At 40.0% G+C, this 23507-nt stretch overlaps 1 protein-coding gene across 1 annotated transcript in view; it reads right to left on the minus strand.

The window, feature by feature from the left end:
- Positions 1–17851, minus strand: part of map1ab (microtubule-associated protein 1Ab) — an 89585-nt gene extending 71734 nt beyond the window's left edge. Inside the window, exon 1 of the mRNA XM_080874171.1 lies at positions 17750–17851. The gene's annotated coding sequence lies outside the window, so the exon portion shown is untranslated. The remainder of the gene's footprint in view (positions 1–17749) is intronic.
- Between the last annotated feature and the right edge of the window lie 5656 nt (positions 17852–23507).

Genomic DNA, 23507 nt, shown 5'->3' on the forward strand with positions numbered 1-23507 from the left:
GAGAAAAACCAAAGTTACTTTCCCTAGTAACTCGTTACTCTGAAAGTAACGAGTAACTTGAAGTAACTGAGTTACTTTTGATAGAAGTAACTAGTAATGTAACTAAGTTACTAATTTAAAGTAACTTATCCAACACTGAAGGCCACTAACATAATTATAAGAGCATAGAGAACAAAACTCAGAAGCACTGGGAAGCAGGGAACAATATAATACTTAACAAGGTAATCAGTTATTATTCAATATGTAAGGGGGCTGGTACTACATTGTTCTGTGGAAACAAAGAAAATAGTAAATCAGAGTGGGTGCAGTTGTAAGCTTAAGATATGTATGAAAAAATGAAATAAAAACAATGGAGTTGATTTGCTAACCTCTTTTTTACTAGAATTACTGCCAATTAACCTCTATTTTACCTTTAAGTTATTTCAAGTAAAGGTGTGACCTAATAAAGTGGTTACTTAAGATAGTTGCACTTAGTCATTGACAGGAGGTAACAGCTTCCCAACCTTTTTATTTACCACTGCAGCAGGGAGTGAAACCACTGGGCCTCAACTCAAATCCTGCTGGATTACATTTTTCTCGTGTCTCCCCCTCACATATTTCCCCGACAGCTCCTGTCTATGAAAAGAAATAAAAAAATATGGGCAGACAAGCAATTTTCCCTTAAAAAAAAAAAAGACATCAGAAATGATCAGCAAAACTGTTATTTGATGTTGAGATGTTATTGAGGTAAGAGGTCACGATGCTGACTTTTGGTCAGTGCAGGTTTTTAGTACGCACAAGTGTCAGAGGAAGATGAAAGCTGTGAAGTATGGGCCACAGCTCTGGTGTGATTAGAGCTCTGAAATCTTTGTGGCTTTCCCTCTCACATCCACATTCAAAGTACCGTCTCCAGCATGAATGATCCTAAAGCTCCAACCGTACAAGCAACTAATACCGGACTGATTCTGAATCAAAAAGACCCAGAGCGATGGTATTAGAGGTTAGAGAGAGAAAGAAATAATATGGAAACTGAGGAAAGAGAAAAAGTCTTAATGCAGCAGTTAAAGCCATCAGCTGCTTAGATTTTAGGTGTAAAACTATCAATTTACATCTAAAAGGACAAAATTTGATAAAAAAGGAAGCGAGAGTTCATAAGAGGGTTGCTTTTGCTTTCAGATAAGCATTTTTTAGAGCCATTTAGATTTGAATTTGAATTTGGAGAACGTCACAATGGGACGTGAGATAATGCTTCCAAAAAATGATGATTAAAAGCTCACAGCTCAAGCTAATACTTCAGAGCAGACTGAGCAATAGCAAAAGGTTAGCATTAACCAAAGTAAGAAGATTGTTTTGAATGAAATAATCAGAGATTCAGAAGGCAAAAAAACTTTAATATCTTTGATTAAATATAGCATCATTAGGAATAAATGACATACGTAACTGCCACATGACAGGGACAATTTTTTGCTGCATAGCCTACTGCAGACCAGAAACAGCCCGACACAGAATCCAACCCACAGTGCGTAAAGAGGACTCTCCATTTACATCAACAAATTGGAGTCTATTAGATAGATATCATTCAAACCACTTCAGCGCATTACATTTAATACCTACAGCATGCTCTAATCACTTTTATAAATATAACAGTCAACGGTATCAAATGCTACTGGTGCATGTGCAACAATATGTCTCAGTTTTTCCAGTTTTGCACAATATGTCCACTATCCCTCCTCTGCATGTCGAAACCATCTCAACAGTGTCGCTTTACAGTGAAGTGTTCAAGGAGGAGAGATGTTGAAGGTACACGAGTTTAAATAACTGGGGTCAACCATCCAAAGCAACAGAGAGGTGAAGAAGAGAGTGCAGGCAGGGTGGAGTGGGTGTCAGGGGTGATTTTTGACAGAAGCATAGCAGCAAAGTGAAAGCGACAATTTACAAGATGGACGAGACCTGCTATGATGTATGGGTTTGGAGGAGGAGGTGCTACCAAAATGAGAGGAGGTGGAGCCGGAGACGGCAGAGCTGAAGATGTTACATTTGCAATGGAAGTGACCAGGATTGAAAAGATGAAAAAGAAGAAGAAGAAGATTTAGTGTGAGTGTGGCCAAAGGTAAAGGGTTTGTCAGTAAGAATGCTGTAAATTGGTTGAATCCAACTACTTGCTCAGATGAGTCAGACTGATGACGTGAATAATTCTGAATAATTTCTAACACAATGCTCTCAAAAATTATGCTCTTCTTCTCTGAGATTTTTTCCCTCTACAAAGGCATCCAGTTCATCAGATGATGATGACAATGAAGCTCATCCAGTTACTATAAGCAACCGTTTTTTTCTCGTCTTCACAATGAAGATTTTTACATAATATGCAAGAATATGTAGAACAATATGTTGTAGATGATCATAAGCACAAAAACACCATGCACTTTTTTTATATATGAATTCATGATTGCCCCAGGATAATTCTATTGACTTTGGTAATTCCCTGAACTGCCATCTTTAATAAATACCAAGTTAAATTTTCACTTACATGAAATATGACTGTAATCGTTTTTTAAGATTTTACGGCAATAACATCCACTCTAGATTAATTTTTAACTTAACCCTTAAATTTTAATTTGGCATCTCTATCAGGTTAAAACAGAATTGCATCCACTTGGTTTGTGACCAGTCCTCTTGACACCACCAGCAGCCTCAGTTGCTCTTTGTGTTTATTGGTAACTATAAAACATTAGAAGACTAAACAAGCATTGGAATGCCAGCATTTTACATATACTATAGCTTTTGAATGCGGCTTAGCCTGTTTGACTGGAGCTCATTGTTCACATCTTAATTTAAAGGAACATACAGTCCAATGTTTTCCAGATTTTCACAAGTAGACATTAAACTCAAAAATATGCCTATCATTCACAGCGAGGCTTTAAAATTTTCGCACCCATTAATATCACGTTGTACCTGATTACACATTAGTGATTACACATTTTGGAGCTCTTTGAGCTGCAGATTATATCATATTTCTCAAACCAATACCAGCTAAAGTGCATCCTCTTATGGAGCAAGGTCACGCACGGTGCCTCCTTCTTGTGACCTTCAGCACGTGCTCTGCCCATCCTCAACCAGTTTGACTTTAGCCACAGTTAATCGATGAAGGTCATGCAAACCTCTTTAACATTTCATCTTTGACACCTTCAGGGTCATTAGAGCGTTATTCCACTCGGGCCCTGATGGTGAGGTTGCTACAGCAACAGTCATGAAAGGCACATTTCCCTGGGCGCCAGAGCTAATTGGCTCCACCATCAAATATGAATCTTTAATCACCCGCAGCTAACTCTCACCTCGACCACATCTACGTCAGGCGCCACAGAGATGACGCTCCGCCGTGTGTGTGTGTGTGTGCATACATACACAGGTCACACACAGGTCGGGCTGAGGGAAACATGTTGGAGGAATTGAATTCTCAAATGATTATGTTTGATTTTTTTTTTACTGTATTCATCATAATCATGTTGAATTCATGTATGTATTTATGCATTTTTCATGCTAAGAGGTCACATTTAGATGCAGTCTAAGTCCAGTAATATGACTACCTTCATGAATTAACTGCAGTAGTTGTAAAATGACGTCTATCCTGCAGATAATTTTGGAAGCCTCTTATTAAGGATCGGATCAACTATGTAGTCTATCATGAGCCCCCCTGCCTGGGTAAGCCATCTTACTGAGCTCACCCTGCCTCTGCGTGTATGAACGTGTGTGGGAGGGAGGATCCAGGCGTAACGACTGCATTGAGTTTATTCCCACCGATTCTTTCACTTTTCTCCTTTTTCTCCGCCCACACCTCCCTCAGCAAGATTGAGCAAAGGAGAGAGAGTCAGGAAGAAACGAGGAACGTGATGCTTCACATCTCACTTCAAAGCATCTCTGGACCTTTGGGACATTCAAACACGTTTCCCGCTAACCCAACGCACAAATTCTCACTACCTTGTTCACTGTGTTTCAGATATGTTCCTGCGTTGATGGACTAAGAGCAGCAATACATGCCGTTAAAGCTGCTCTCATTTTAAGCTACCTTCTAAAGGTGTCTCCTAAGAGTTTTGATGTGCTATTGAAACAAATGTGCCTCTATTTAGACCCTGGGAGACGTACATGCTGCCAGCTAAATAATAAAAACCTGTTTCAAAATGTTCTGATTTGTGATCTAGACACACTGTTCTTTTCCACAGTTTGACTGCGGGCATATGAAATAAGACTGAAATTAAATAATAAATAGACATACTAATCATTACTAGAGTCATATATCTCGCCTTTGCTTCACTTCATTTAGCCTAGCAGCTTTACAATGATTCCTGTTGCACAATGAAGAAAACACTTATTTCATAATCAGGCCCAAACATTAAAAAGATCAGACAGACAGAGCAGTTCAAATAATAAATCAAAGTAAGAGCTCTGATACTCGAAACTCAAACACTACAAATGACACGCACAAGTAAACTAATCAAAGAAATTAGGGACACACGCAGAGATACTTGTTAATTCTAAATAGGAGGGTTAATCAGTTTAAATCGCTCACACAGGATCCTCAGGCTCTCTCACCCGCTCCTCACCTGGGTATCTGTGTGGCAGACCCTTCGTTGTGTGTCTGTGTGTGTTTGTGTGTATGCATACAAGCTACTGCTTCACAGAAAGTGCATCACTTAAGGGCTTTTTGATTTGTCATTGTTTAAAGAGTAGGACCAGAGAAGTAGGCAGCGTCTCTGTGCAGAAATATCAAGTCATCCCTGCAGTACTCCGTTTCAACACTGGGGGGCCACTGTGTAATATTAATAGGCTGCAGAGTGGATATCTTGAGTACAGCCTGTGTTTTATAAACGTCAGCTTATAAAGTGAACCCTCAAACACCTATCATCAAATACATTGCCCTCAGTTTCTGACACGTCGTTCTGCTTTTTCATCGTGACAGGCAGATGTTGTAAAGCACACTCGAGCATCTTTTTAACTGGAAAGGTGATTGTGTTCCCTTAACTGTAAGGCTCTGTATTGAACAGCAGTGTCATCATGCTCCTACTGAATGCACCCATTAAATGAAAAGCGATCACCATGGAAAACCTGATGTAACATTTTATATGTTAGATAAATTTTCTATCTTCCATATTTAACCTCAACTGTATTACAGTAACATAAAACTTCCCAGTATGGCCCTTCAAAGATGTTTCTGAACTTCAAATACAAAAGCACTGCAGTGGGTGTTCCACTTATTTAGCAGTATAGTTGGCCTCTGCTTTCAGGAGATAAAAACAGACCTGAAACATATCTATAGACAAACAGCAGCTGTACTCTGGATACAGTAACTGTATCATGTTATCAGTGGGAATGGGTAAATCTCGTGGGTGAATCCCTTTGCATCCGTATTGTGATGTGACCTTAAGATCAAGATAAAAGGAAGCCACCCTCCTCATTTCACAAGAATGCACAGAGCTTCATAGATGTTTATTACAGAAAACAGAGTACTGTGAAGTGTGAAGACATAATTCCAGCTAGTTTTGAACAGCATGCTGTGTGATTCTAAATAATAACGGTGATTAGAAGTGCTGTACTCTTCCCATTTAATGACACACTAACAAGCAAAGCTTCCAATGCTTTTGTTAGTTCACACTTGGATATGGTTACTAATGCAACAAGGAGGCTTCATATCTAATTGTTGACAGTGCAACCAACCTTGGTTGTGGTAGCACAACCTTGATAGTTAGCAGGATCTGAATAATCCTGCAATGTTTCCGTTTTCTCTGCAGTTACCATGAAGCTCAGAACTGGTTTTGAGGGCAGCTAATCTACGTCTGAAAATATAAGTGACACCTCCATATACTGTTGTCCCAACTAGCTGACAACAGCCCCCTGGAGAAAACCGTGCTTTCATTACTGAGAAGAGACCAGCTGCTAGAGCGTTATAAGATAAATGTCCCCTCACGGTGTTTTACCACCAGAGAGTTTGGATACAAAGAAGAAATCCACCAAAAAACATTGTGCATTTCAATGGGGCTGGCAGCACAAAGGCTTATCTGGAAAGGAAAAATGGTAGTAGAGCTGTAAGTTTCAGAAACAGGCTCACATTGGGCTGCTGACTTTTTAAATGTTCTCTTAATACTTCGTTTGCTTTAAATATTTCCTTAAAAATAAATCAACTTTACGCTATTTCAATTAAGTTCATTTCAATTATATTTATATAATGCCAAATCACAACAGTCCCCCCAAGGCCCTTAATATTATAAGGTAACAACAATGCAGTAATACAGAAAACCTCAAAAGACAATTCCCCATCAGCAAACACTTGGTGACAGTAGGAAAGAAAAACTGCTTTTTAACAGGAAGAAACCTCCAGCAGAACCAGGCTCAGGGAGGAGCAAAACAGGACGAAAGACACACTGTGGAAGACAGCCAGAGATTGATAATAACTAATGATTAAATACAGAGTGGTGTATAAACACATAGTATTTCAAAAGTCTTGAATCATACATTCCATTATATTTTGAGTTATCTCGACTTATCTTGAGTGGTCTTGATCAACACTTCTCCAGGCTTTCTGAAGGTCTTTCAGAGTTTTTTCTTTGGGCATTAACACTGACCAATGAATCATTCAAGTATAAATTGGCACCTTTCTCAAGGGATGAGCCAGCGTTACTTCTAAACGTAACCAGAAAAAATTAAATTGGGTGGTAATTTTTCATGTTTAACAATTTCATGTTTCTATAGTGAACATAATTAAATCATGTAGGATCTGCATGAAATTCAACAACTTAATTTGTTCTTGTTGAGATGACATGATGCAATCTAGTAAGTGGTCAGTTGCCTGGACAAGATCACCTGAGATTTCAAACCACAGGAAACTCTCCGGGGGAAAGACAACCACAACACAGACAACACAATGCCTGTGTATGCTATTGCTATTTATTGTGGTTTAACTTGTCAAGGACAAAAACGTAAAGAAAAGTTTGTATCAAGTATTGTAACCATAGCTTTCCTACTTTATTTGTCCAAAAACTGGACAAGTGGAGGACAAAAGGAGAAGTGGCAGACCTAAAAAAATGGCCAGAGGCAGAGCTGGAGGAGATGACCTGGTCTGGACATCTCTGTTGAAACTACTGGAAAAGTGATTAACTGAAATTGAACTGTAAACAAAAACATATAAAAATGAATACAAATCAAAACAAAAACTACAAAACCAAACTGAACTATAATTTGTTTGTCCCTGGCACACCTGCAAACAGCAGTCTAATACTTTAACTTAAAAGGACTGCAAGATGACATCTTGACAAAGCAGAATATAATCGATGCACCCTGTTGACCTTCCTACATCTGATCAGAGAAGCGATTGGCCCTCCCTCGCCGTATCAGCTCATTTCCAAGAGCAGCCCACAGGGTAGCACTACTGCCGATTTCCAACAAGGGAAATTTTCCATCAACCCAACGAAATGTGATCTCCACATCTATTTCTGCAGTGCAGCCATTGGATTGCTCTGCATCAAAGTGCTATTGATTTAGCTTGTTGTCCTGCACTGAGGAAAGGATGGTGGGATAATCAGGAGCAGTCAATACTCCCAGTTTCCATCCTCGGCCCTCTGGTCTCGGTGGCCACAGTTTTCAAAAGGGATGAGGGACTTTCAGTGATCTCCCTTATCAGTTGTTTGAAAGCACGCCATTGCTTTTCAGCACAATGTACAGCATGTAAGAATGAATAAATGGTTCTTTTTATAAACGTAGCCCCTAAATACTACAGACAGTCTCACAAGGATCCTGTAGTCAGAATTAAAAATACACTCCCTCTACACATGGTTAAGCATTGAGTTGTATCTGTTGATATCACAAACACATGAATTCATCAACAACAGGGAGTTCCACACTTCTCCTTCACCTCATCTCTTTTCCAAACAAGAAAAAAAAAACAGCCATACACTCAGTGTGTTTACATTCTTTCATGCACCGTGTTAGTGATCAGTGCTCACTTTGAGCACATGGTTTACACAGGAGATGGCTTTGCTAGATGTGTGTTATGATCTGTGAAAAGAAAAAGAAATAAGGAGCCTTTCCTCGGCTCCCTTAACAATGCCGTTCCTATAAACAGTCTCTGCAGAGTCCTGAGATTTAGGAGACGGGAGAAAACACAATCTGAAGCTTAAAGGTACAGTATGTATATTTAACAGCTAGATGCTTTTTCCACTGAAGAGATACCATATTACATACATTATTACATGGATTCTTTTTAAAGGAAACCAGGTAGCAATTCGTCTGGTAGGAAAGTCTGAGAAAAACACCATATTGCCAAAAGTATTTGTTCAACTACCTTGACACATATATGAACTTGAGTGCCATCCCGTTCTTAATTAAATTAGGGTTTAATATGAACCTTTGCAGCTAGAACAGCTTTAGCTCTTCTGGGAAGGCTTTCCATACGTTTAGGAGTGTTTATGGGAATTTTTGATCATTCTTCTAAAAGAACATTTGTAAGGCCTGGCTCATAGTCTCCATTCTAATTCATCCCAAAGGTGTTTTGTCAGGTTGAGGTCAGGACTCTGTGCAGGCCAGTCACGTTCTTCTACACCAAACTCACTCATTCAAATCTTTATCTTTAATCTCTGTGAACTGGTGTCATGTTTAAACAAGAAGGGGCCATCCCTAAGCGGTTCCCAAAAATTTAGGAGCATGATATTGTCCAAAATGTCTTGCCTTTCCTTTCACTGGTACTAAGGGATCGAGCCCAACTCCTGAAAAACAATCCCACTCCATAACCCCGCCTCCACCAAACTTTACACTTGGTACAATGCAATGAGACAAGTACTGTTCTCCTGGTAACCACCAAACCCACACTCGTTCTTGAGTAATACCACTTTGTGTATAGTACATTTATATCACTACCAAACTGTTCTCAGTCCAACACGAGAGGGAAAAAAGTAGCGTAGTTTATGACTAAGACCTCTCAGTGAAGGAGAGGTGGTCAATAAATTAAACAACCAATAAATAAAACAAGGATCAAACCTCCGACTGTACCTATGCTTCATCTCTCCTCTCAGAGAACTAGAGGCCTGCTTGGTTTTTTGGGGGTTTTTTCTGGTCCATAAAAAAACATTTTTTTCTATATAATATATTAGCAGTATATAATACTTTATATGTTGCAAGTTAGGATTCGGGGGGATTGGGGTCTTTTGTTTGTTCTGAGTCTAATCCCTAATAATAAGTCATCCTTTATTAGTTTTAGAGAAGTATTAGTTTCTTTTTTTTGTCTTCATAATAAAATTGAAGAATTGAAGTGACTGAAGTTTTGAAATAAAGCTACAAACTCAGGCGTGCTGAGGGTATCACCGTTAGAAAGAGCGCCGGAGCAGGTAGAAAGAATGCCTTCCTTCACATTTCTTTCAGTTTTATGCTAACATTTAAGCCACATCAGACTCTGAACAAAGTCATACTTTTATTTTTTTAAATGTAAAAATACTGAGTGTGAGAAAAAAAATCATTAGTTGGTTCATTTTATCCACTTTGCTTCACAGGTGGGCTCAAATGGTGAAAATGCCATCCATGCTGTATGTTTTTCATTTGAAAAATATTAAAATCACTTGTAAAAACCTAAAGTTTAAATAAAAGCATTTTGTTAAGTCAATGAACAGCCTTATTAAATAATCGAGATTACACTTAATGACTAAAAATACTGGTGATTATGTTTTTTGATGTATTTGAGCACAACTTCTGCTGATTAGTTAGTTGTGGTTTCTAAACTCTTTCACTTCCACTGATTTGTTGCAATGGCAGCATCCTATTACAGCACCACGCTCAAATTAATAGAGCTCTTCAGAACGACCCATTGCTTCACAGTGTTTGGAAAAGCAGACTGCATAGCTAGGTGCTTAACTTTATATACCTGTACCAATTGAACTGAAAACATTGAATTTAAAGATTAACAAGTGTGAACAAGTGTAGCATAGCAACAGCTGTTTTAACATAACTGACACATCACTAAGACTCAGAGCACAATAAGAGGATATTGAGGGTATGCAGTGATAAGCTAGTTCAGGTGCAAGGTTTGTGGATAAATTCTGACAATCTCCAAAGAAAACACAACTTACAAACATCCAGTGTGCACACAAAAGGATTCAGCAATGCATCCACGGGGACAATGTCTCTCAAATCAATGACAGTTAGAGTCATAAATCAATACTGCTTCTTTCAATACAATATGACTGCATTCAAGATGCATTCAGTGTCAAAGTAACACTGACATAAATATATCCAAAAAAGTGCTGGGGCTCGCTCGGGCCACTTCGGAGGTGGGGTGCCCCCGGCCTCTCGGCCTGGGGCTCGGTCACTCAGGCACAGCTGGCTGCCGGCGGAGCTCACGGGCGCGTCACTGCAACTCCCCCTGGCTTCTGCTCCGCGGCTGCTGAGTGAGCCCTCATCTGGGACTCTCCTCAGCTCTTACTGGGACAGTGGCGCGGCTGCCCCTCTGTTGGTCTTCCTTGGTCTCTTGTGTTCTGGGGGCCTCTGGATGTCTGGAGTTTTGATCTCCTTGTTACGTCCCTCTGCAGCTTCTAATCGTCTCAGTGTTTTCAGCTGGTGCTAATTGGCCACACCTAGTCAGGTGTGGATAAAAGCATACCTGAGGCAAGCTTTCCGGCAGTGCACTAGTCTTTGCCTTGGTGGCACCAGCCATTTTAGCCAACCTGGTTTTCCATTTTAGGATGAAACCTCTTCTCACCCACACTCTGTTGTTCGTCTCCTTTTTTTTTTATGTTGCGGCTTTTGAGCCGGGTCGTAACATAAGTGGGGGCTCGTCCGGGATAATTGAAAAGGGAGTTCTGTGTTGGATTTGGTTTTTTTTGATTATCTCGCTTTGGCACCTTTTAGAGATTCATAACTTCCCAGTTAAGGTAGGTGAGTGTCCAGCTGAGCTTAAGTTCCTCCTTCGGGCACTCTTTTGTTATTTTGCCTTTATTGTTTTTGGAGTAATCCTGGGTGGGGATTAATTCTCTGTCGGGGGTAGGCAATTCAGGGCTCCGGTCGCTGAAGTTCTGCCTTTAAAGTTGCCTCGAGCCCAGCACGCTCCAGAAGATAGGTAGGTAAAGTTTGTTGTGCTTAGGAACTGGGTTGTGTGTGTGTGTGTGTGTGTGTGTGTGTGTGTGTGTGTGTGTGTGGCAGAAGGTAAGTTGGTCAAGGAGAATAAGTTGTTCGGTTACCATTAATTGTTGGCTAGCCTGTGAGAATTGGCACAGGTGTGTGTGTGGTGGGTTTTTTTTCAGGCTGGAATGGCGTTCCAGTTGAATCAGCTGGAGCTGACGAGCACTGGGCCTACATCTGTTGGTGAACAGGTGTCCAGAGGCTCGTTTATGAGCAATAACATCCACCTGGTTCCAGTTTTCTGTGAGTCCAGTGTTCATAGCTTCTTTATTGCATTTGAACGCATAGCGACTGCACTGCAATGGCCTCAAGACATGTGGTGCGTGATGTTGCTATGTAAATTGACAGGTAAGGCTCAGGAGGTTTGTTCTGCTTTGTCGATGGAGGACTGCTTAGTTTATGAAAAGCTTAAAAGTGCTGTCCTCCAAGCCCATGAACTCATACCTGAAGCCTATAGGCAGCACTTTAGAGGTTTGGAGTTGGCACAGGGCCAGTCCTACCGTGACTTTGCCAGGGAGAAGGCAAAGCTCTTTGATAGGTGGTGTTCTGCAAGCCAGGTTAACGATGTGGGGTCCATACGTGAGCTTATGCTGGTGGAGGATTTTAAAAACTCGGTTCCTGAGTCTATTTCTTGTTATTTAAGTGAGCAAAGGGTTTCCACTCTACAGCAGGCTGCCATACTGGCGGATGGGTTTACCCTAACTCATAAAACAAAAGCGGTGGAATGTGACATCCCTTCTCACGGTAACACATCTTGGAGAGCTAGGAGGGAGCCAGCTAACAAGGCTGAAAAAGTTGTGGTTTCGAGACCCAAAACAAAGCTTTGTTTCTTCTGCCACAACCCTGGACACCTCATTGCTGACTGTTCGAAATTGAAACTCAAACGGAAAGCCGACTCAAAGCAAAAAGTGCCTGCTTTGAGAAAAGCTAGTCGTGGTTCTCAAACCGACCAGGTTGCCAGGCCTAGTAAAAGGCTACACTTGGAGCATAATTGCTCAATAGTGTCATGTAGTCAGTGTGAGAGGTCAACTAACCCTGAGCTGCTGCTGGTTGACAATGTCCCAGTTCCTCAAAATGACCTGCAGGTGGACAGATCGTGTATAACACCACCACTCAGACCTGCACCCCTGACTAACAAACATGCCTGTACCCGTGACCTGAGCAATCGTCTGAAACCTGTTGCAGTAAGGTCTTCTGACTACCTGCTGTGTTCTCCACATGTGATGGCTCAAAAAAGCCCTGGCTATCACATGAGACATTGTTTTGAGGGTCTGCGGCCACCCTCAGTAAGTATTTTGAACCCATTGAGATGGGGTTGGCAGCTTCCGCGGGCAATGCCTAACCGTTGCTACGCGGTTTGGTAGGTGGAAAGCCTGCATTTCGTCCTGACACGGCTATGGACTCACTTTTGGTTATTGTGATTTGACAAACCATGGGTTTGCATTTATGGGAGGGGGTGTTACAGCCCTAGCAGGGCCTCTCTCTCCTGAGGGTGCCTGTGTGGGCGTGTCCCACTACCTCCTGCCTGAGATGCCACCTTTCCCACCGGTACAGCTGATTCCCATCAGCAATTAAGGGTATTTAAGCCCAGAGCAAGGTGAGCTCTGGGCCAGAGTGCCATTTTGTGTGGGTACAGCTAGTGAGCTGAGTGTTTGCGGTGGTTTCCAGCTAGTGAGCTGTGTATTGTGGTTTCCAGCTAGTGAGCTGCGCTTTCCTTTTGACTTTTTGCCTTACTGACCGACGCCTGAGTTTTGTTTTCTTTTATGGTGATAACGGCTTGTCCGTCTCTTTTAGTTGAATTACTTCAATAAAACTGTTTTATTTAACTGTTTTGCCTCCCTGACTCCTTTTTCTGACCCGGTCACTTTTGTTACTTCCCCCTCCCTGCCTAGACCCCTCAGGGGAACGTAACACTCCTCCATACCTGCTTCATGCCCTGGAGGACGGGGCTGTGGCTCCCCACACTCCCTAGCAGATCGTTACATGGAGAAACCTTTGGAATGCAAGCATGCTGATCCACACAGGTATGCACACAGGTGTACACACGGGTATTCACAGACGCGGACTACAGCTTTCTTGGCTGCTGCCTCAAAGCACATTGTGCGCTGTCTATCTTGCGTGCTGCACAATATCATTTATTATTTAGTATCTACTGATATCTACTGCTAGCTAGTTTATTGTGATGGTGCCGTTTTTTTTATTATGTTGCTCTTTGTTGTTTGCTTTCTCTTCTGTTTTTTTTCTCCATACAGGTGACCCAGGTGTTTTGTTTTTTTGTTTTGTTTTTTCTTTCTTCCCCCCCTTCTCACCGTCTCTTCTCCCCTTTGGTTTTCTTTCTCTCCCTCTCTTTCTTTCATTCTTTCTCCCTGTCCTGTCCCCCAGTCATGTCTGTCCCGCTTGTAGCAACTGAAAATAAAATAAATTCATAATTATAATAAAAGTCAATCAAATGGACCAATATGGCAAGGCCATGATGATCCACTTGGTAAAATAAATCCGCTTGGCATCTTTCTTGGCCTTAAGACAACAATTCTGATGGCTAAAGATCCAAACGGGACGCAAAAAAAGAAAAAAAATATATATATATATCCAAAAGAAACAGGAACTTAAGCTTCATATGTACTTGTCATCCAGCGTTCAAAGCTGAAACACTGTTACACGTGCAGCAGTGGTATTAACAAACAGCAGCTTTAAGTCTGTGAAGGTTCTCAGTCATCCAGGTCATCGTAGTCAAAGGAGCTTGCAAAGAAAAGCGTCTGGACTTCTTTAAGTTACTTGAAGACGTTTCACCTCTCATCCGAGAAGCTTCTTCAGTTCTAAGGTCAAATGGTGGAGAGTCCTTTTGTCCCTCTGTGGGGGGTTTCTCCCACTAGGTTTATATCTGGGACTCTCCACCATTTGACCTTAGAACTGAAGAAGCTTCTCGGATGAAAGGTGAAACGTCTTCAAGTAACTTAAAGAAGTCCAGACGCTTTTCTTTGCAAGCTCCTTTGACAGCAGCTTTAAGCACAAAAATAAGGTGAATCACACCGATTCAAATGAGTGGAGTCGTTCCTTAGAAGAGTAACCCTTTAAGACAGACTGCATAACAGATGGTATGAAAGACAGTAATGTTTACTGTTTCACAGGAATTCCAGTGTTTCCTTTGAATGTGTTCTCTTTGTTTAGCAGTTGTCTTGAAAAACGCTGTGTCACTTTCTGCTGACTGCAGCTCCTGCTTAGCATTTGCCACCTGTGCAGTTTTGCTGGTCTTTCTTCTGCATATTTGTATATGTTTGATCCCTTCAGGCTCTTACCTGGAAGATGATTGAAATAATTCCCAGTTCAGCATCCACTGCATGCTCAGCCTGGGCTCTGAGCCTAAAGTGCTGCATTATATAGATGGGTGAGCAAGCACTCTCTCTCACTCTAACACATGCACACATACATCTAACACCACAGGTCCACAGCTCTCTGCAGAGTCGCTGTGGTGATTATAGTCACCGCACAGCTTTGATGCAATGCAGATAAATTAAATGCCTACACGATCAATAGCTCAAATAATTACAATAAAAATTGATTTCTGTGACAGTAGTAGTAGTTTGATGTGCTTTGTTATCATTTAAAATCCTAATAATGAACTAATCATGGTTAGCAGTAAGGTAAAAACTCTGAAATGATGTAAATTTTTACCAAAAGATCTCAACATATCATTTTTTTAGAATAGAATAGCCTTTATTGTCATTGTACAGAGTACAACGAAATTGGAGTGCCACTCCCTTGGTGCAAGTTTCAATAATAAATATAAATGTAAAATATAAAAAGTACAAAAAAAAAACAAAAACAATCGTAAGTACTCAAACAATAGTATGTACAATATATACAGGGATAGCAGCATTAATATAATCAATGTAATTAAAAATACTTAAGTAAATAGGTTAGGCAGGCAAATAAAGTCATCCAATTCAAGTAAGTGTCACTAAACCTCAAATAAGCCTTAACCTAAATTTATTTTTTTTATCAACAAATCTGAAGCAATATTAAAGTGGTCCTGTTATTCTTTTCCTTTTTTGCTACACAGAGGGCTGTGAACCATATTCTTATATTGCTTCACATTATTTTTAATTTTAGACAAGGATAACCTGAGAAAATATAAAATGCAATTTTGAAATGATGACTTTATTCATTAAGGGTAAAACTATGCCATCTCAATCTGATTTAAGTCCAGACTTTAACTAGGCAACTCCAAAACCTTTTGGGGGGTTTTAGCGATTCGGAGGCAGACTTGCTGGTGTGTTTAAGATCATCGCCCTGCTGCAGAACCCAAGTGTGCTTCAGTTTCAGGGCATTAACTGAGAGTTGTAGATTGTACTTCATGATTTTCTGGTAAAGAGCAGAATTTATGTTTCCATCAATTATGGCAAGTGGTCCAGGTCCTGAAGCAGCAAAGCAGCCCCACATCATCACACTACCTGTTGGTCTCTTTTCATGAAATGCTGTGTTAGTTTTACACCAGATATAACGCGACTCAAACCATCCAAACTGTTCAACTTTTGTCTCGTCAGATCAAACCACCAACCTTCCGATTAGTAGATGACTTGCTCTACCACCTGAGCAATTCCAGTGAGCTCCTTAATGAGCCGACTGTGCGCTCTTGAAATAGTTTTCGTAGCCCACTCCTGGGAAGTTTCACCACTGTTCCAAGTTGCCTTTGGATAATGGCTGTCATTGTGGTTCACAGGAGTCCCAAAGCCTTAGAGATGGCCTTGTAATCCTTTCAGGACTGATAGATGCTAATGACTTGTTTCTCATCTGTTCGTGACACAATGTGTTGCTTTCTGAGATCTTTTAGCCTACTTCACTTTGTCACACAGGTTCTGTTTAAGTGATTTCTTGATTTAACAGGTCTGGCAATAATAAGCGCTGGGTGTGAAATTCAGTGCATTTAAAAAAAAAAAGATTTAATAAGGGGTAGCAATTACTTTTTTTTTTACTGCACTCACTGTATACTCTCAGTGTATACTGTCAGTAAGTGGACACTTAATTATTGTCCACTTACTGACAAATAATGAGGTCTTCCCATTGTGATTATGATGATTGGGATGAAGCTTTCCATGTCTGCTGGGGGCATGGAGCTAAAACAGCTAATTTCAAAGATGACGGACAGGCCCAGCGTGAGATAAATAACATTATTTTGAAATGTGAATCGTCCAAGGTTACTCTAGCAAAGTCCAAGAATAAAAATATGGAGTTGTTGTTAGTATAACAGACCCCCTTTAATGATCTAGGTGCGTTTGGCAGCTTTGAATGATAGCATCTATTGACCGGATAAAGAAAAAAATCCATAAACTGAAAACTACACACTAGGGCTGGGCCATATCATACCGTTCACGGTAATACCGGTATAATGTTGGGCAACGGCAAGAAAATGAAATATCGCGATAGGATATGGGTAAAACGCGCATGCGCAGTGCCTTTGTTTACATACGCACATGAAAAAGGCACGGCGGCGAAGGGCGAAAGCGGGTCGTTGAATGAAACGGATGAACCAGAATTGGTTTGTAAAAATGCTGCAACTTCAGTGGTGTGGAACTAGTTTTGTCCGTCAGATAGACAACAAAGCACAATTTTTGGTAGAGCATGCTAGTGGACCGTCGTTATTACCGTGTTTTTTGGAAAATACGGCACACTTAAAATCAATCCTTTGATTTTTCTGAAAATCGACAGAATCCTGTGTGCCTTATGTATGAATTCTGGTTGTGTTCACTGACCTCAAAACAATTTTATGTCGTACACGGCGCTCGAAAATCCGTCAAATGTTTTAGTACGACTTTGCTAAGCTACAAACCCGCACCGCTTGATGGATTGTCGGAGCATTACGGCTATATTAGGCAGGAGCCTCGCGGAGTGATACGTACGGTGCTTCAACATAATATTACCGTATTGTGTGTTTATAACCTCTTTTTAAGTTTTGTGGATATTATACATGGTTATGCTGAGGATATGTCGGGAAATTTCCACTGGAAATGCCTTTTGGTTAAACTGTCAGCAAGGAATTTGCATTTGCACTGTTACATTTTTATATAACTTTAATGCAAAAAACAGCTGCTTGTTTAAGTGAAAATGCATTGATGGGTTTTTTGCACTAATAAAATTGTGGAGTTGTAAAGTATTTTGTCTAGTGTCAATTATATTGTCAGTTATATCGTTATCGCAAATTTTCAAATCTATATCGTGATAAATATTTTTGGTCTTATCGCCCTGCTCTACTACACACAGAATGCTCAGTGGTGAACAAATAAACAAAGAAGGTCCCACTTTGTCAGTCACTGCTAGCCTAAAATCCATCCAGAAACACACAGAAACCAAAAAAGATCTTCACTTGATTAAACTGAGCACATCTACAAAATATCACACAGGTCGATAAAACACTAATGATTTATTCTGTATTTTATATCTACTTGCATTCAGTTCAATTCTTGCTAAATGTTGACTTTAAAGACTGGAGCTACATCGTCACGATAATACAAAAATATACAAGATAATAAAAAAAGCTTCATTGTTTAGAATGTTATTCAGAATACGTTGCTGGTTTCTGTCAAGTCATCTCCAGGCTCATAAAGAGCCACATCACACTGACCTCTGACCTCGGAGGAGAAGTGGGCAGAGTGGCGAGTTATAAACAGCTGCAGCTGCTGATCAAGGTCGCAGCACTTGAGGTCGACGTCCCAGGATCGAATTCCTGCCAGGAAGAAAGACAAAGATTGTTCAAGGACAACGTGATGCAGTGAAGCACAGGCATTGGTGAAACTAAGCAAACTTTTCTGAGCCTTTCTTTTATCTGTGTACTTGAGGTAACCTTTTATCAGATGCTGCTGTCGTGTCTTGTCTTTCCTCAACTCGCTTTCTGAATTCTGTTTGGGTTTTGGGGAAGGTCAATGACCTGAAACCACTTCATATGTTCAAAATGTCCAGAAACTCAAAGCATCACGTGCTTTTCTCATTTCAGAAATACTAACCTTAAAAACCAGTGAAAGCACATTATATCCACAGCAGTATTACAGCCTGTGATGACTTTTAGTCAGCTAAAGGTTTCTGACATGACATCATGCACACATTGCTTGAAACTTGTCCACTATATTGGATGTAATACATTTTTATGAGAGTGTGAACAGGGTCTTATTCACTTTACCCTAAAAGTGAATAAAATGCCATTGTGTCACATGTCCAAAATGGCAGACGAGTTAATGTCACATGGCTAGTGGTCAGTTCTGTGTGGTAAAGGTAGATGTGGAAGCTAGCTGCTCAATATTGATGGGTCTAGCCTTGATTTTGGTTTTGGTGATTTTATGAAGGTCTTTTGAACAGTTTACACCCTGTTGTATGCTAATCTGCCTCATTTGTCTGGTGAACACTGTAAATTAGTTACACATAAGGTGAAAATAATTCAGAAATCCAATCCGTTCTTAGATTTCTTTAAAGCTCTGAGTGTTTGTAAAACCATCGGTGGGCTTATTAATTGTAATTGGAAGCCACAGGACTTTGCCTAGAGTTGGATATCTGACCAAACTGAGTAGAATAAGAAAAATCCCACGATCGCCAAGCTTTAGACGCCCTCTGAAAAGATGGGGTAACATAACAGAGAAATGAGCATCTCATCACACCTTTTCATTTAGGCTTTCATAGCTGACTAGCTATGACTGCCTACTTAAAATATGGTAAACTATCTTTAAAAGATTCTGAGAGTACAACAAGACAAATAATTGGTCTTCTTCTTTAACCCTTTCTAACTTTTGTTATGACATTTAAGAGTAAGCAGGAGTTCCTGTATTCTCTGGTCTTACAGGTCAAAAAATAAACTGTTCGGGCAGTTTTGTGTTTGTCAGCTATGTGTCTGACAAACACTCACCATTACCTGGCTAATCCCATTCCTACAGTATAGCTTGTGATAGTAGCAACATGTCAGGGGTAGGCTAATCTAAACTAAATCTATATTTGGAAAGAAAGAGAGAGAAAAAAATCCCATTACTCCAGCAATGCATGTGTAAGTCTTTCTTTGTAAGAGCACAAAAATCCAAAAGGGGCCACTTCCATGAGAAAAAACAAAACAGTATACTGAACATGTACATGTACTGCTTGTCCATTTTTTTCCCATATGGGCAGAGAGGTCCTTGAAGAAAACCTGCTGAGATTGATCCAGTTAAGTTCAAGACTGAATCTTATTGACTCTTCAGTCCTTTGAATTACAAGGCTCCAGTGCATCTGGCTACTAACCATGTGTTAGCTTGTTAATATGTGTAAATGGAGTGTTGATGGCTTATAACAAAAAAAGGCACGCTTCAACAGACAATAGATATCAAGAAGGTACTGAGCAGGTACTGCATTATTATCAGATAATCGGGGCAGCTCTCTCTCTCCCTCTCTCTCCCTCTCTCTCTCGCTCTCTCATCGTCAAACTTCAGAGGGAACTTATGTCAGATCTCATCCAGCAGGACGGAAACCAATGCACACGCCTCTCTCATCTCACCCACTTCTGGATTCCTTTACTCACAGCAAGAAATTAGATTTAAATTTTTTTCCAAATCCATACCCCTCTGCTTAAATGCCCTTAACAGAGTAGAAAATGTTCCATGACTACAGACTGCAGTCTGTGCACAGAGATGCTGTATCACTCTTACTGTTCTGTCTTTCTTTGCACTACCAGATGCATAAAAATGATAACCTTCTAGAGGCACAATATTACATTTTCATCACAATCCCCATGACAACATAACTGTTGGCATCGAGAGAAGACTAAAGGACAGGGCAAATTATGATAATAACAAAGGCCTTCTTATTTTTGATCGACCCATCATAGAGGATGACATCTGTCAGCAAGTTAATAGAGTCAACATTTCAAACACTGTAATTAGTCTCACACATTAATGGCTGTTTATAGGCAAGAAAGGATTCACCAGTTTCTGCATATGCTGGCGTGAGGAGTTCCAGTCGAGTACATTTTTAGGCGTTTCTAAAGAAACCTCCTTTGTGTCTGTGCAAAAAACAGATGTCTGGATATGACGCTGCAAAATACGTAGGCAAGGAATACGATCTCTGGTACTGGAAGCTTTCTGGGTTTGGCTTCAGTTTGTAGTTCACTTTTAGTTTGTATTTTACTGATCAGCCACGTTTGAACAGGTTTTTGGTTGCATGCAGGTAAAACTGTCAATGTGGAGAACAAAAGAGGAAAACGCTTTTGCAGGAATGCAGTCTCAGAACCATCTGCTGTAAACTGACCAATTTAGCTTTCTAATAGCCTATATTTAATATCTGAGCAGCTGGGGCTGAAAATTGCCTGTTAGGCCTCACCTTGCTGATTGAAGTCACTGAAGTGGGCGTCTCGATCGCGTTTGTGTTACTATTTTGTTTGTTTTAATGGAATTATCTGTCAAACAATAATAACACTGAAAATAATAAGAGAAGTTTGTGCTTCAGCACTGGAGAATGAAATTCTACAACATTATTATCTGTTGCTTAGCACTGACTTGTGTATCTGTGCACCGAAACCACTCAGTTTGCCAGCTAACGTCTCAGCACTCCACCCTCTCTTCCAGTGTGAAGAGTTGCTGCTTGTATATCACAATAGATTTGATATTTTTGGGTTTTGGTTTCCCCACATCTTTGTAACAATAAAATAAATCATTAATTTAAAAACCTTAAAAATATTTACTTATTTACATATCTATAAAAAGTAATTCGTTAACTGAACCCATTCACAAGTTCAAATAAGTCACCTAAACTAATGAGAAGCCTGGTTGGACTGACTTTATACATGCAGAAGAAAACCTCTGACTTCTGGTTGTCGGCATCTGCTCAAAGTGAGTCTCTCAGACAGTCCACGTTAATTTCAAATAAATTACTTATTTTTAAAAACGAACAATGCTCGTCATCACATGGATTGTAAGTTAATCGTACCTGTAGTTCCTAATCTTACTGTATGTAAGGTCTTCTTGTGAAACCTCTCCAAGTAAGGCATAGTTTTCATTCCCATGTTTAATGAGTGGCATTAAAATATCCTTAATGAGGCTAAAATTATGAATTAAACAGTTCAGCACACCGCAGGAAATGTGAAATATAAAATAAAGTCATTTGGTTTAGTCTTGTCAATGTGCAGAGTCAGTAGTGGGTTTATGAAAAATTCATGTTCATCTGAATAAGACCTTAAGCAGAGCACGGCCAGTAAAGCTGGCCAACAACCACCCTGTGTACTCTGGGAATGTCCCTATAATACAGTGTTTGGAGCTGCAGCAGGACAGGAGAATGGGAAGGTTGTTAAAGGCTAATAATAGCATAAAAACAACATATAGTTTTTGAATGAGTCATTTACTACACTATGTGTAGAATATTTCCTCTTTCCCCACTTTGAGATACGGAGAAAGGATTATAACTGCTTAATGCTGCAGACTGCCTACAGGTAGGCTTTATAGCAAAGTTTTTCAATAGTGTCTAAATGAATCAAATCCAAAATATGAACTTGCAGTTTTTTTCCAGCTCGCAGCACATTTGAAGAAGAAATTATAGAAATGAAAGGATTTAAACAGAAAAGTTGGGCACTGATTCTGATGTAATAATCATTAAGCTGAGCGAGTGGTCAGCTTGTGTTCAATAATAAATACAAGTTGTTTCATGAACTACTGAAAGCCTTAATACTTCAATATCACAGGATATATAATTTTTTTTAAAAGCCAGCCTCAGTGTTAACTTTCAAAGCACCCATGGGCAGACTGGGGGCCAATAACCATCACAATCATACCTAACTAAACACCCCCGCTAAACATTATATTAATAAATCTTGCAGTAAATGGCAGTAATGAGTCTGTACTAGTGTTGATTAAAAAAAAAAAGGCACTACACTTGTCATGACCCTCTGAAACAAACTGTAGATTAAGTATATAGGTGTATGCATTAGTCTATATGTATAACAGAATGTGCACGTAAGAAATGAGTTAGATCTAGGTGATTGTAAAGGCTTATATGACATTTACACTAAGTGGATTGTTTTATCTAAGCAATCTTTTCATTTTTAACATCAGAAGGAGCCAGATACCCTGTAATCTGTAAAAAGGTGAATTTGGTCAATAGCCTCAACCCCAACTGGTGGTGACAGATGGCCCCGCCCCTCCCTGAGCCTGGTTGTGTTGGAGGTTTCTTCCTGTTAAAAGGGAGTTTTTCTTTGACACTCCTGCCAAGTGACCCCAACAATCAGACAACTCTTGTAGTTTTCTGATTGTCTGGGTTTTCTCTTTTTTATTGTAAGATCTTGTTTTGATGTGATGCTATATAAATAAAATTGAATTGATTAGTAAAATAATCCAGTGTGTCTGCTGCATTAATGGAGTTTTAGAAAAATGCTTTATCTATATCTATATCAATATAATCCTCGGGAAAAATGTTGCCCATCCTTGTTTTAAAGCGCAAATGTCACTTGCTACATGAGCACCATGTTTGCTGATAATATAAATCATAAATGACCAAAGTGCTCAGGGGAAAAAATGGCATAAATGTGACATTTGTCAGTAGTAGGGAGATGTAGATCTCAGTCATTCAGATTTCAGTCAACTGATTTCGCTGTCTTACCCCTCCCAATAATCCTAACTACAGTGGTTACTGTATATATAAAAACAAGTTTTTTTCCATCATGGCTGGCCAGCGTGTTTTCTCCAATAGTTTGGACCAGATCCATATCCCCTGAGATCCCTATCGGTGGAAGACTGTTTACCTCAGCCGCCAATGCTGCATGAGAAGCATTCCCATCTGTTCACATCATTCTGGAAAAGGCTGTAAAATTTTGTGAAAAGAGTCCAGGTATGGAGTCAAAGAACCTCACTTCTGACTGATGACAGCGATACTGAGGTGAGCTGTTAAGGATATCGAGAACTTTTCTGTCAGTAAGCGCAGCTGCTGTTAGCTGCTGTTAGCTGCTGTTAGCCAGTGTAAGTGAAAGTACCTTTGAAGAAAATGTAACTCATATGTTTGTGAGAATGTAATCAAACTCAGAGGGAAAATGTGATTTTTGAGGCAAATAAACCTAACATTAGTTGGTATATTGTTAGTTTATAACCTGCTGTTGTTGGTGTTTACTCAGCTCTTGTTTTGGCACCTGTCTGCAAATCTATCTCCCTTTGCATTTTTGCTTCTTTGATGAAGGGAACTCCTTTGATGATAAAACAGGTATGATGCTTCATATCTTAAATTCTGAAGGTGCAGACAGGAATTGAACTCTCCCTCCACATGGGAATTTCTACAAACTGCAAACCCACTCCTCTGTATTTTAAATGGGTTCAATGTAAGTTCATTGAAACACATCAATTTGTTGGAAGACATAATCATACACTACTCAATGTATGTTTGTCAGTGTA

This window comes from Rhamphochromis sp. 'chilingali', assembly GCF_963969265.1.
Source record: "Rhamphochromis sp. 'chilingali' genome assembly, chromosome: 2".
Classification (NCBI taxonomy): Eukaryota; Metazoa; Chordata; class Actinopteri; order Cichliformes; family Cichlidae; genus Rhamphochromis; species Rhamphochromis sp. 'chilingali'.